This window comes from Cynocephalus volans, chromosome 4 (assembly GCF_027409185.1).
Source record: "Cynocephalus volans isolate mCynVol1 chromosome 4, mCynVol1.pri, whole genome shotgun sequence".
NCBI classification, from domain to species: Eukaryota; Metazoa; Chordata; class Mammalia; order Dermoptera; family Cynocephalidae; genus Cynocephalus; species Cynocephalus volans.
In genome coordinates, this window is record NC_084463.1 from 126,136,631 (window position 1) to 126,151,027 (window position 14,397).

General features: G+C 37.3%; 1 pseudogene; it reads right to left on the reverse strand.

The window, feature by feature from the left end:
• Positions 1-8,319: 8,319 nt before the first annotated feature.
• LOC134377335 (vacuolar protein-sorting-associated protein 25-like) lies at positions 8,320-8,851 on the reverse strand (annotated as a pseudogene).
• Positions 8,852-14,397: the final 5,546 nt, after the last annotated feature.

Here is a 14,397-nt window from a genome sequence, read left to right on the forward strand (position 1 = left end):
ACCTACCTCATGTCTGCATCTATACTAATCCATCCTGCAAATCTACACAGTATAATTTCCTTAAAATACTATTTTTACCTTGGTCAACAACCTCAATTTTTCAACTTAAAGTGAAATTTCTCTGCCTAGACTTCAACAACTTTCAATAACTATCCCCACCTTACTTCTACAAATCATTCCTCTCTTTCCTTTCCAACATGAATTTGAACAACTCTTCCAGTAGTTGTTCTAACTTTTTTGCAGCAGTGCTTTTTTTTTTTTTTTTTTGCTTTCCACATGTAATTCATGCAGTTTCTATCACCTTGAACACCTACCCTATTCCTATACTCCAATTAAAATTCAATTCAATTTTTAAGACTCAAACTGTGGTTCTTTCACAAAGGTTCTGAATCTCAAGGATTGTTCCTAATCAAATGTGCTAGTTGTTTCATTTTTTCCACTTTCTCCAACTAGATTATGTGTTCCTTGATGGCAGGCATAATATGGTACCATCTCTTGGGCACATCATGTCACTAAGCACAGCACTGAGGATTAGTATAAAATTGGTAGAGACTTATTGAACCTTGATCCTTTAACGAAGTAATTAAGTACTTAGCAAAGAGCGATATATTTTAGAATCAGAGAAATGAAAGGCCTAAGAAACCCCAGTAACTCTTTAATTTTTCCAATCAAGCATCTCATGATGATAAGATGAAATCAAATTTGCAATACAACCAGGGTCCACAATTCTCTATGTGGATGAAAATGCCAATGGTCTTTGGTTACCATGAACCTTAGTTTGAATATGGTAATGGGGAAATATCTCTATAAAGCTCTATCAAAAAGAATTAATTTGGGCTTTCTTTTCATGTACAAGAGAATCCGCTCCTTCTCAGGAGTCTGAAAAGTTAGTCTGAGCTCCTTTCTAGGATTCTTATGCCCTTAATACTTCATTTCCAATTAATACAACTTTATGGGGTATGCTACCATTTCCCGTTCCTCTCACTTAGCTTAAGCATATCTTGTTTCATTCCCTCATGCTGAGCTCATGTATAACTCCAGTGTCTTTATCAACTCAGCATTTCCAGATAGCCTTTAGAAATTGGTATGACTGGGCCCACCCCGTGGCTCACTCGGGAGAGTGAAATGCTGGGAGCACAGCGGCACTCCCTCCACGGGTTCGGATCCTGTACAGGGATGGCCGGTTCGCTCACTGGCTGAGTGCGGTGCGGACGACACCAAGCCAAGGGTTGCAATCCCCTTACCGGTCACACACACACACAAAAAAAAAAAAAAAAAAAAGAAAGAAAGAAAGAAATTGGTATGACTTAGCACAAAAAGTGAAATGTATTTATCACTCTGGCCTTTATGATAAACTAAAACTCTAATCCAGCATTTGAAAGTTTTGGGATTCTGTTCCGACTTACCTTCAGAGTCTTCTACACTAATCTACTTTTATACAAACCTTGACTCTGGTCAAACTACTTTACACAATTGATCTAAGCCAACTAGTTTACTAACAGCAAGTGTGACCTTTGCCAAGTAACTTCAACTTTCTACACTTTAGTTTACTCAGAGGTATAATATGTAGATGATAACAGAACCTGTCTATGAGGATTATCCTAAAGATTAAGTAAGTTAAATAATGTAAAGCACATATATGTGTTCTCTCATTTTATTCTCATAACAAACCAAAGAGTATATAATAATAAGTATTATTTTTTCAATTTAACAGAAAAAAAAAAAACCAAGAACTGATATCAACTCATATATGGTCATGGAACTCTTGATTGCTGGATCCAGGATATAAGACCAGGCAGTCTGATTCCACAGCCTCCACCCAGTATCACAAGATTTACAAGCCTCTTTACCTACCATGTCCCAGGCTATATGTTAGATACAAGGATACCAAGATAAGTTAGATTTGACCTCGCTCTGAAGGAGCTCCAGTGAAAAGGCAGTCAGAAAAAAAATTTAGTATGATTTAAATAAAAGGGATATATCAAAATAAAGAGATATTTAATAAGAGGTACCTATCAAGGCCCAATGGGATCCAAAGACATAGGAATTAGAATAGGCTCCCCCCAAATGGCAATACCCAAGAGGAAACTTGAAAGAAGAGAATATAATGCTAATTGGATAAAAGTGGAGAATAGTTGGCAAAGAATTTCATGCAGAGAATTAAGCACGTGAAAAACATGGAGGTGAGAGATAAAATTGCTTCTTGGGGGATGCTTTAACAATATTCAAGCTTAGAATATGAAAAGGAATAGAAGTAGGTGAGGCTGGATCTGCTAGGCAGGAAATAAACTATGCCATGAAAAGATTAGATTTTTAAAGTGTGAATTATTATACATCATTGACTCATTTTCAGAGGGGAATATATGATCGAATTCCATTCTTAGCTATTCTTTAAAATATCTATTGAGTGCCCACCATGTGCAAGACACTCTTAAGTTTAAGGAGATTGTTTTGTCAACAGTGTTATAGTAAGTTGGCTTGAGAGGAGCATGAAGGCAGAGGCCAATTAGGAGACTTCTGAATTACGACCTTAAACATATTCAATTACTCTTGCACTCAATCATCTATTTACAACACATTTTTATCGAGTCCTTATGAACTGTGTTCTGAATATCTGTTGCATATTAAGCAGTAGATAACTTACCTTTGGAGGTTATAGTTCCTATTCTGCCTTTTGCCAACTGTGTGACTTCGGGCAATTATTTAAACTCTCTGTGCCTCACTTCTGTTAAATAGGTATAATAAGACGTACCTATATATAGGTGAATATATATATATATGTATGTATGTGAATCACTCATTTAATCCTCAAAACACTATAAGAAGGTACCTTTATATATATGTAAAGAGGTATCCCCCTCTTTATATATATATAAAATAGTGTGTATGTATATTTAGAATAGTGCCTGGTGTACAGTAAATGCATTATAAGTCATAGCTATCCTATAAAGCTCTTTCCTCTTTGTGGATTTACTATAAACTATCTACTCTGGATTATTCTCATAGTCTGTTTTGTGAATGCCCACAGGCCACACAGGTGGCCCCAGGATGGAGGTTGGGGGTTGTGAGACCTTTCCCCTCCTTGATTCCAGCTGGAGAATCAGTAATAAGGGCCTACATCTCTGCCTGACATGACTGGCTTTGAAAATGGAAGAGGGGCCCACTAGCCAAGGAACTCTGACTGTAGAAGTTGGAAAAGGCAAAGAAACAGATTCTTCCCTAGATCCTTCAGAAGGAATGCGGACTGCTGACATGTTGATTCTAGCTTGGTGAGACCCATTTAAGACTTCTGATCTCCAGAACTATATTAAATTTGTATTGTCTAAGCCACTAAGTTTGTGGAATTTATTATAGCAGCAATAGAAAACTAATACACTCCTGTTTTTTCCCCGAAATAAAAGATTTTTACAAAGAAGGTTATGAAAAGAATATTTTTTTAAGAACTCTCTAAAAGCAGAATGTTGAATTGAGGAGGTAAAAGATTGTCTACAGGATCTGTAATCTTTTGGAAGCTTGATTTGTAACACAAATGAAGATGAAGAACCAGAGTAGTACAACTGGTAATCAACACATTGTAGAAATACAGTGGAACCCTAGGAAATGAGACAGGAAGAGATTATCAGGTTTTCAGTCTGAGTGTTCTTTGGCATTTATCAAGAGAGGGACAGAGGAAAGGAGACAGCTTTAAATATATATATGTGTGTGTGTGTGTGTGTGTGTGTGTGTGTGTGTATGTATATATGTGTATTATATATATGTATTCTATATGTGTATTGTTACACATTTATGTGTATATAGTGTCATTGGGAGTATGTGAAATATTAAAAAGGAGATTGAATTATAATCCTGCCTCTGCCATCTTAGTTTAATAAAGTTGGAAAATAATATAAATTCTCTGAGCCTCAGATTCCAATCATCACAGCAATCAAGACAGATATGATTTTTCTCTTGTACTGTTGAGGTACCTATGAGATTTAAATGTGAGAATTAAATGAAAAAAAGATACAAATACCTAAAAGAGGGGGTTCTTTTGAAATGCGTGATCAATATAGAGAGCAGCCAATATATTGATTATTGTTTCTGCTGTTGCTTGTGCTACTGTCGTTGGCACTCAGTGACACTGAGTTCTCTGGGTTTTTTCATTATTTGGCCCCTCTCCATCAATTACTTTTCTTCTTATTTTTATTTCATTTATTTTATTTCATCTGTCCTCAGGAAGAGGCTGAAAGCACAGGTGTATTTACCGGGCTGGCTCTGCTCTCTTTGTCCACCCATTATATTTAGGCATTTCTTGATCTTGAGCCCTCAACCCTCTTTTGTTCTTGCACTATATTCATTCCCTGGATAACCCTTTCACTCTGATGACTTAAAATATTCCCTCCCTATTGAACTCTTAGTCTATGTACCCAATTGAGTTCTTGTGTCTGAGTGACACCATCAAAGCTACAGAATGGCAGAAATGGTAACTATAGCTTGGAGAGGTTTATAGGAGAAAGAGCAAGTATTATGAGGAATGGTGGATTGAGAGAAATAAAGGATAGAGCAAAACTAGTTTTATTACTTTTTTTTATTTTTGTTGAACATTCAGGGATAAGAGAGTTTTTGCTAATTTGTATGCTAGGGAAAAGTTGCTGAGAGAAATAATAAAAACAAAATGTGTGGATATGATGGGCAGGTGAGAACACTGATTCCCCAGAGTAGAATCAGAAGGAGGAGAGGATTTATCACTTGCAAAGATACATTAAAAGATAGAAAAAATCATTTCTTTGAATTTATCTCCAGAAGCTCCGACTCTCAGGCACTGGTTACAGTTGGTGTGTACTGGACTTCCTATGTCTGAGGCACTTACATTGGAATAAATTTGAAGATTTTTCAGTAATTTCACCATTTTACTAATTTCAGCATCGGATATTTGACCAAGGAGCCATCTGTCCATCTGACAAAATGACACAAGGCAATTTGAAACCCACCATGCCTTTACTTCAAACGCTGGAAAAGCAAATAAATAGATCAATATTGTGTGCATTCATGTGTTTGAGCCAAGCCTTCAGATAAAATTTTTTGCAACTGTGAAATTCTAAGATATCTTTATAATATCTTCTCTGTTAGCTTACTACACAGAGAGCCTTCTGTGTGGCTGTCCTTTCCCTGGCCTGGGAAATGTCCCCAGAATGCAGCAAACACACACAGTGAGGTACACTGTGAATTTGTAAGAGCCTCCAAAGACTGAAGACAGTAGGTTATTCAGAACAATGTTAATGGCAAAGCTGCCAGAAATGGGCCACACACCCTAACTCAAATGACCCTTTCTTTTTAAAAAGTCATAAAAAAGACTGTGTAAGACTCCAGTTCTGCTCAAACACATGAATAGGATTTGTATTCATAATGTATAGACTATAGTCTAATACAAGTCTAATATGTCCCAGCTGTGTTGTTATGAGAGTGACACTAAGCTAAATGTCAAAGCCCCATCTATAGGGCCACAAGATGGCAGCCTCTTCATGTTTAACTCTCGTGTTGTTTCCCTAGATATGCTAGTTTTGCTTGTTTTTAGGGCCAAGGACTTTAGGGTATAGGAGAGGATTGGGAGTAGGAATTCAATTAAGGGCCACAAATAAATGAAAAGCAGAGTATTTTTCCTTTTCAAATTTATTTTTATTTATTTTATACTATTTTGTCCTCAGAAAGATATTGAAAGCACAAGTGTATTTCCAGGCTTTCCCCAAAGTTCTGTCTGGGCTGACTCTACTGGGCCTGGTAGACCTCAGGCCATCTGGGGCAAACTTGAGCCTGGAAGACAAGCGGTGTAAGTCTCTTCCCGGTTGTGACAACCACCTCAACTCAAGACCCTGCTTGCCCCTGCACAGAAGAATTTTTTCTTGTACTTTTTTTTTCTTTAGGCTTTTAAGTGGTTGAAAAATCATTTGATCTTTTATTTATTTTAAATTTTAATTTAATTATTTCACTTTAGTATGTGCTTGTAACTGCATACATTATCTTACTAAAGTTTTAGAAAAGGAAAAATGACTTCATTCAATAAACACAGCAAATGTATTTGAAGTTCCTTTTTATTTATTTATTTTTTTGTCATTTTTGTGACTGGCCGCACCGCACTCAGCCAGGGAGCGCACCGGCCATCCTTATATAGGATCCGAACCCGCAGCGGGAGCACTGCTGCGCTCCCCGCGCCGCACTCTCCCGAGTGCGCCACAGGGTCGGCCCTTGAAGTTCCTTTTTAAAACCATTTTATTTCACCTGTAATGCATATTAAATGAGGAAAAATTCCAAAATACAGAAAAAGGAAAAGAATAACATAAATGGTATCTCTTATTATCACCCAAAGAGATACTCTGTAAACTGTTTTAAAATCCCATGTCTACATAAATAGAATTATCTTCCAAAATGAGATTTTACTCTCCATATATACAGTTTTATAGATTTTTAAAATTTTTTGACAGTATATTATACACATTTTTCTGTATCAAACATATATTTTCACACCATAAATATTAATGTTTGTATAGTATTTCGTCATGTCAATATGCCATGGAATGTTTAATTAGGCATCTACGACAAACATGCTTTTTAAAATACTGTAATTTTATAAAATGAACAGTTAAGAAGGAGAGCAAGGAAGAACAGAAAAGAAAAACTTGAGCCAAGGAAGAGAAGATGCAGATTATCAGAGGAGGAAACACTGAGGAAAGAGATAACCAAGAAAAAAAAATGCCAAAGCATACAGGAGAAGTGATATGTGAAAGATAAAAAGGGGTAAAGGTAGGGAAATTTTTTAAAAAGCAGAGATGATCTGCAGTAAAACAGCAAGCAAAATTTTGCTTCTCATTTGGGTTACAGGTCTTAGATTATCAGGCTTTATCTTTGCCCTCTGAAATATGACCTTGCTCACAGACAACTGCTCCACAGTTGTTGTTTATCTTAAATGCTGGTAAATTTTCACTGCTGAACATAGTAAAAGAATAAAAAGATCAGATATTAATACCAAAAAATTACTCTCTGGTAGCAACCACAGAATGGAGAAATATAAACCTATAATTTGGAATTAAGCAGAGAGCCAAATTCCCAGGGGATAAAAGACATGAAAATCATATTTCTACTTCTAGCTCATTTTGTAAGTTTCTGAAGAGACCACACATCCTAGAAATAATAATTTATATGAAATGATGTCAATGAAATATGATTATACCATATATAGGGTCATAAAATATGTGTAGATAACAAAATATGCATATGCACGTACTTTTTAGTACATACATACAAACAAAAAGATGTGTAAGGGCACATACTGAATTGGGACTGGTTGTAAAACTAGGGACCTAAGGGGTTGGTAAAAGAATAATTTGACTTTTTACTTTATATTTTTGAATTTTCATAGTAAGCCATGTATCATTTTTTAATAAAAGAAATAAATTAATAAAGACAGAAAATGTCAGCTCACTGAGCATAAATCACTCATGAAGAGAGGGAAGGGGGATGATTCTGTGAAGTATGTAAATCGTGGCTGACAGGGACAGGCCCTCTGGTCTCAGTCCATTGAGTGCTTTCTCCAGCAGCCTCAAAAGGCCTTAATCTCAGCTGGTGTCATGTGACTCTCATGTCATACTGTGCATTTTAAGTCTCCCTTAAAGAAAATTCTTCATGAGGCTTAGATCTGGACCTCTTTATCTTCAAATAGTTGCAGATGGCAGCATTAGGTTTCATAAAGGAATATGGTAGATTAGAAGCCCCAAGTCATTTTAAAAAGAGTGGCTTCAGAGGGATCTTAAAAATCAGAGGATTTTATTTTATTTTATTTTATTTCTTTTTGTAGGGGGGAGTTGAGATTTTCATATCATGAATCAGTGTCAGGCCCACTTCTCACTGCCAGGCCCATTCTTGGACCTCCTGTCTTCATATTATCTGGAAGGCTGCCTGCAGCCAGGGCTTCTCCCATGCCCTAGGAAGGATCCAGCACCAGCCTGAAAGAGGAGGCAACTGCAACGAAGGGGGTAGGGGAAGGAGACAGAAGCTTGTTCAGGTGTATGTGGTATGTTCTTATGTTTGTGAACACATGTAAAGTGTTAGGTTTGCAGACACTAGCACAGGGAAAGTTGAGGATGAGAGAGGAGATAGGGCAAGAAGCAGCACATTTGTTCTCCCTGGTGGGTAAGTGAAAACCCATCCCTGGATCCCAGCCTTCAGGACTGGAGCCCTTTTGAGTCCAATAGAGTCACAGATCCAGTCTGTGGAGACACTGGGTCTGTTTCCTTTTGAAAGCCCTGGAAAGGTGGGAGGTAAGAAGTAAAGGGAAACAAGTCTCTGCTAGAAGAACTTGATGCCTCGGCCATCGCTGATGGTGATGGTCTCAGCCATGTGCTCCTGCTGTAAAGGCCTGCAGAGCCCGCAGTAGGGTTGCCTCATCCAACCCATGAAACTTCTCATCCTCCGTGTCTTCCCCATTGTTTAGTTCATACAAGGTGAACATGGAGTTGTTCTGGCCACTCCTGGAAATTCACTGACAGATGAGTTTTCCCCATTCTTCTGGCCTCCACCACATGATCAGGAAGCTAAACTTGTTCCCATCCAACCACTCGAGGTTGCCTTTCTTCCTCAGTTCCTCTAATATAATCTGAATTGATTCCATAGGTAGCTTTAGCTGTAGCTTGACGATGCTGAAGAGCGGGCTCTCCTGAGCTTCCATCACCGTCATGCTGGATTGTCTGTGCAAGCGATGGAAGGACAGGACCAGTGAGCACCAGGCGACCAGTTGCTTCTGCCCAGTACCCACGTTCAGCTGTAACGTCAAGAAGGGAGTGAAGCAATAGTGCCAAGGCCACTCAAAACTCATGGCCATCATGGTAGCTCAGGGAACCCGAACCTCCGGCAAAGGACTTCTGGTCTCTGCTTCAGCATGTCAGGGCAGAAAACACAGCAGAAAGGTTCAAAATCAGAGGACTTTAAAATGAAGACTCTCTTCTGGGAGTAAAGCAGCAGGATGAGAAAGTAAAGCTAAAGGAAATATTAAGTTTTTCAGACAAAGGTGTTCCAAATATAAAGGTCATTGAGTTAGGATTAATCCACTCTAATGATTCCCCAAAATATTAGATCTTGGGCTCCTAGGAGTCTGCAAAAATTATAATAAGGGTCTGCAAGTCATTCTCAATATTTTCTAAAGCCTAATGGTAATCATACATTTTACCACAATAAGGCTGTGTAAAGTTAGCTAAATATCAAGAGTTTTCCCTTATCTGGAATCATCTCAGCTCACTTAGATACATCATGCTAAAAATTCTGTCATTGAAATTTATATGTTTTTACTAACAATGGGAAAATAATTAACAATTACTTAAGAAATGGAACCTTTACCCTTCCTTTTCTAAATTGACAAATAAAAATAACATGTGATGTTCTGATGTGTGTGTACATTGTGAAATGCCTAAGTGGAGGTACTTAGAATACGTTTTACCTCACTCAGCCTTATTTGTGTGTGTGTGGTGAGAACACTTAAATATACTCTCTAAGCAATTTTCAAGTGTACTGTAGATTATTATTAGCAATAGTCACCATGATGTACAATAGATCTCTTGAACTTATTCCTCCTAACTGAAATTTTGCATCCTTTGACCAACATTTCCCAACCCCTCAGCCCGCATCCTCTAGTAATCACCATTCTACTCTCTGCTTCCATGAGTTCAACTTTTTTAGATTCCACATATAAGTGAAATCATGTGGTGTTTGTCTTTCTGTGCCTGGTTTATTTCCCTTAACATTATATCCTCCAGGTTCATCCACATTGTTGCAAATGACAGGCTCTCCTTTTAAAAGAATGAATAGCATTCCATTGTGTGTGTGTGTGTGTGTATACACATACCATGTTTTCTTTATCCATTCATCTGTTAATGGACATAGGTTGATTCCATGTTACCCTACGTTTGACATTAAGTCATACCTATTTCTTGAGCTCTACCCTTTGTTTAATCGTCCATCTTGTTTTCCTTCCAATCTCTCTCTCAGGAACTGACCTGGTTTCTGGTTTCTCCGCAGGACACTCTTCTGTGTCTCACATGTCTGAACAGCTCTGGTAAGAATTCCCGACTTTTCATCTTTGACTCCTGAAAAAGGCATTCCCTACTCTGAAGCAGAATGAAGTCTGCTTTATCTTGATTGGGAACATGCTCTTTCCTGCAGGCAGGCAGAATCTTTGTTCAGGACCCTTGGCAAGTATCTGGTAAAATAAAATAAAACCACCAGATTATTGGTCATATCATTTGAAAATTTGGTAACACTAAGGTGGCCTAGGGAAGCTGTGCTTATCTCAAACACGAAAACATTTTAATGAAGTCGTGTCTTTTAGTTCTAAAGTAACAGGAAGAAACTCCTTCTTCTTGCATGGTCACTTTATTTCTTTTGCAGAATTTTCAGAGAATAATTTAGCAATTGACTAGGTTGGGGGGCAACTGAATCATTTTAGAGACTCTGTTAAGTCACTGGAGAAATTCAAGATGAAAAGCTTAATTCTTGATCTCTAGCAATTTATAAGTGTGATCTCTAGCAGGTCTGTATAATACTATGTAAGGTCAAGGAAAATATGTGCAAAGTACTATGGAAGTACAAGGACAGAAGAGTTGAAAAGTCTTGTGTTTTAAAGAAATATTTGAGCTTGTCCCCAGAAGTTTAATTAAAACAAAAAAAAAAAAGAATGGAAAGAAAGAGAAATCCAGTTGGAGGGAATAGCATGAGTAAAGGCTTAGAGGCATGAAAGCATATGGTAAAATGAGGGACAAGTACAGAATTGCTAGAGTTAAAGGTCGAGGGAATTGTAATGGGAAGAAAGTCTGTAAAGAATTTCAAGGCCAGAGTACACTGCGTCTTGAGTCCCAGGCTAAGGAGATTTCATTTCTTCCTACATTCCATAAGGAATCCTTGAAGTATTTTGAGCAGGAAGTATTTTTCAAACTTTGCCTTAGAAAGAAAGATTTATCTGGCTGCTGCAGTAAGATAGTAAGATTGGAGGCCAGGAAACCAATTACTAAAATAATACCAATGGCAGATGCTGAAGACCTGAAATTGTACATTATGGAAAGAAAGAGACTGTGCTTTGACCACAAAAACATCTATAGTTCAAGAAGGTGAGCATTAAGATTTCCCCTGTTGTTATCAACGCCATTCTCATCACTGCCCACAAGAAAGATACAAAGCAAATGCTTGTATTTTAAAAAGAGCTTTACAGAAACATACATAAGGAAATATTTTCTTGTGTGCTTAAGAACATCAATCATACCTCCCCAAAAGGGAAAATCCTAGCAAAGTCCTGGTGTTTACATTTCCAAATGCTGTTTTGTCCTTTAAATTGTACCTACAAAGCAGTTAAAGAAGGGGAAATGTTAATTTTACTGCTTCTGTAGTGGTAAATGTCATCTATTTCCCTCTTTGCAGGAGGGTTAGTCTCCCAAGTTTACACTCCAAAGTTAATTTTGAATAAACAATATAAAATACAATCATGGAAAAATTAGGATACAGAAATTAGAAACCTAAAATTAAAGAATGTGAAGACTTAAGAGACAATTAGAAATTACTCATTCTGAAGTTTTCTATCTTTTCATCAGCAAGTACTCCTTTCATTTATTTTTTCACTTAATAGAGAACTTCACTCTTTGGTCATGACCAAGGTGACCATGTTTTGTTATTGTCCAACATTTACATCCCAGAAATTTCCATAGTGTTATCAATAGCCAGGTAGCACTTTCAGTACCTTTATATAACCAATTTAATCTCAATGTGCTGATAAATTCTAAACAAAGGCAGGCAATAGTTTGATTACTTTTATGGCCTATGATTTTCATTAAACTTTCAGAGATATTAAAAAGAATTTAATGATTCTTATTATCCTACATTCCTAAATCTTTAAGGATCTCAGTGACTTTAGGTGAGGAACAGTGGTTCTAATCTTATTTCAGATGAAAATGAGGCACAGAAAAGGGAAGTGACCTCCAAGGACATATAAGCATCATTAACATCCTAAAATTTAATTTTAAGCAGCTTTTTAGGTCACATAAAAGAGTCCAATCTTAAGATCTGCTTCAGTGATTCCTTGCGTTGTACATGTGAGGATGACTACATGCTTTCTCGCTTCTGACTTATAGATATAAGGCCAACAGCTGCCCTTTGAACTCTAGTCTGTAGCTTTTTCCCTAAAAGTGTTTAATTATAACAAAAAAGCAGCTAGCTCTGATGCCACAGCTTGCTCAGCTAGTTCCCACAGGTTGCTTTAACACTGCCATCTGGACACATTACTGCTTTCTTTAGATCACTTTTAAATAACCATGACAAGGAAAGGTTTTTAAAAATAATATAAAGATCAGAAAAACCAAAAAAAGAAAAGAAAAAAACCTCACACACAAAACCCAGAAACAATGGAAAGAAGCACAACAGGGTTGATTTTCTTGGAGGAAAAACATAGTTACCTGGTAATTTCATCTTAGTTCTGGGAAAAGAGCCCAGGCTATATCATAGCCCCTTTGTCCTTCCTCTTTCTTTTCTTCGTCTTTATTCTACTTCTGTTCTCTTTTTCTTCATCTTAAATAAGTAACACCTGAGGCATTTCAGGGACCAGGTTTCTAGTGAAGACTTCCTGACGCTGCAAAAGAATACAATCAGATTGTTTGATTCTTCATCTATGAATTTGGTTCCAGAGATGCTATAAATTAATGTTCAGAAAAAGATCTGTGGCTGTCTGCTGGCACCAGGGCTGCACAGGCAGGGAAAAAGCCACCCCTGAGGAAGCCCTCCCTCCACCTGCCAACAAGGCAGAACCCAGTGCTGCTCACTCAATAGGATCTGACCAGAAGGCCCCACATTGCTTCCAAGGAGGTAGTCCACAAGAACTACCATCACAGCCTCTACTGCTGTAAGGATGGCTAGTAACCACAGTAGCAGCAACAGCCTCCATGCAGGTGACCACCACATATTCAACTGCATTGACACAAGGAAAGTCACCAGAGGAGCCTAGAAAAAGAGAAAGAGGTCTTTTTCCTCCAAGTCCACTCTAGAGTAACAAAACCAGCAGCTAATCTAACAGATGATCAGAAATCAACACAGAGATAATAGCAGTATGAAAAAACAAGAAAATATGACACCACCAAAGGAATATAGTAATTCTCAAGTACCCAGACCCTACAGAACAAGAAATACTTAGAATGACTGAAAAAGAATTCTGAGTAACTGTCTTAAGATAACTCAACGAGATAAGAGAAGACTCAGTTAGACAACACAATGAAACAATAAAAAAAAAAAAAAAATCCAGGACATGAAGAAGGAAATTTACAAAGAGATTTAAAAAAAGAATGTAGCAGAATTCCTGGAACTGAAGAATTCATTCAATGAAATAAAAAACACAAATGAGAGCTTAAGCAGAATAGAACAAGCAGAAGAAAGAATCTTTGATCGCAAAGATGGTCTTTATGAAATAAGCCAGGCAGACAAAAAATGTGGAAAAATAATTTTAAAAAATGAATAAACTCTAAGAGAGCTAGCAGACAACCTTAAGCACCCAAATATTGGAATCATGGATGTTCCAGAAGGAGAGGAGAAAAGAAAAGTCATTGAGAACATATTCAATGAAATAATAACAGAAAACTTCCCAGACGTGGGGAGAAACACAGACCTTCAGATCCAGAAAGCTCAAAGATCCCCAAATAGATTTGATCCAAAAAGATCCTCTCTAAGGCACATTATAGTGAAACTGTCAAAGCTCAAAGACAAGGAGAAAATCCAAAAGGCAGAAAGATAAAAGCATCAAGTCACTTATAAGGGAGCCCCCAACAGACTAACAGCACACTTCTCAACTGAAACTCTACAGATGAGATGAAAATGGGATGACATATTCAAAATACCAAAATAAAAACTCTGCCAGCCAAGGATATGATGCACAGCAAGGCTGTCTCTTAGAAATGAGGGAGAAATAGTATATTTCCCAGACAAACAAAAACTGTGGAAGTTCATCACCACACAGCCAGCCCTCCAAGAAATTTTCAAGAGAGTCTTGCACCTAGAATCCAAAAAACAACAAACACTACCATGAACACACAAGAAATAACAAAACCCACTGGTAAAACATGAATGCAAAAGAGAAAGAAAAAAAAATCATATGACTTCAAAAAATCCATGAACTTTGAAGATGAATAATAAAAGGAAAAGGAAGGAACACAAGATATTTAAATCACCTAAACAAAAAGCAATAAAATGACAATACATCTCAGTAAAAACCTAAATGTAAATGGATTAAACTCCCCACTCAGAAGACACAGACTGACTGACTGGATTAGAAAACTAGACCCAACTATATGCTGTCTTCAAGAGACCCACCTCACCATAAAGATACACACAGACTAATAGTGATGG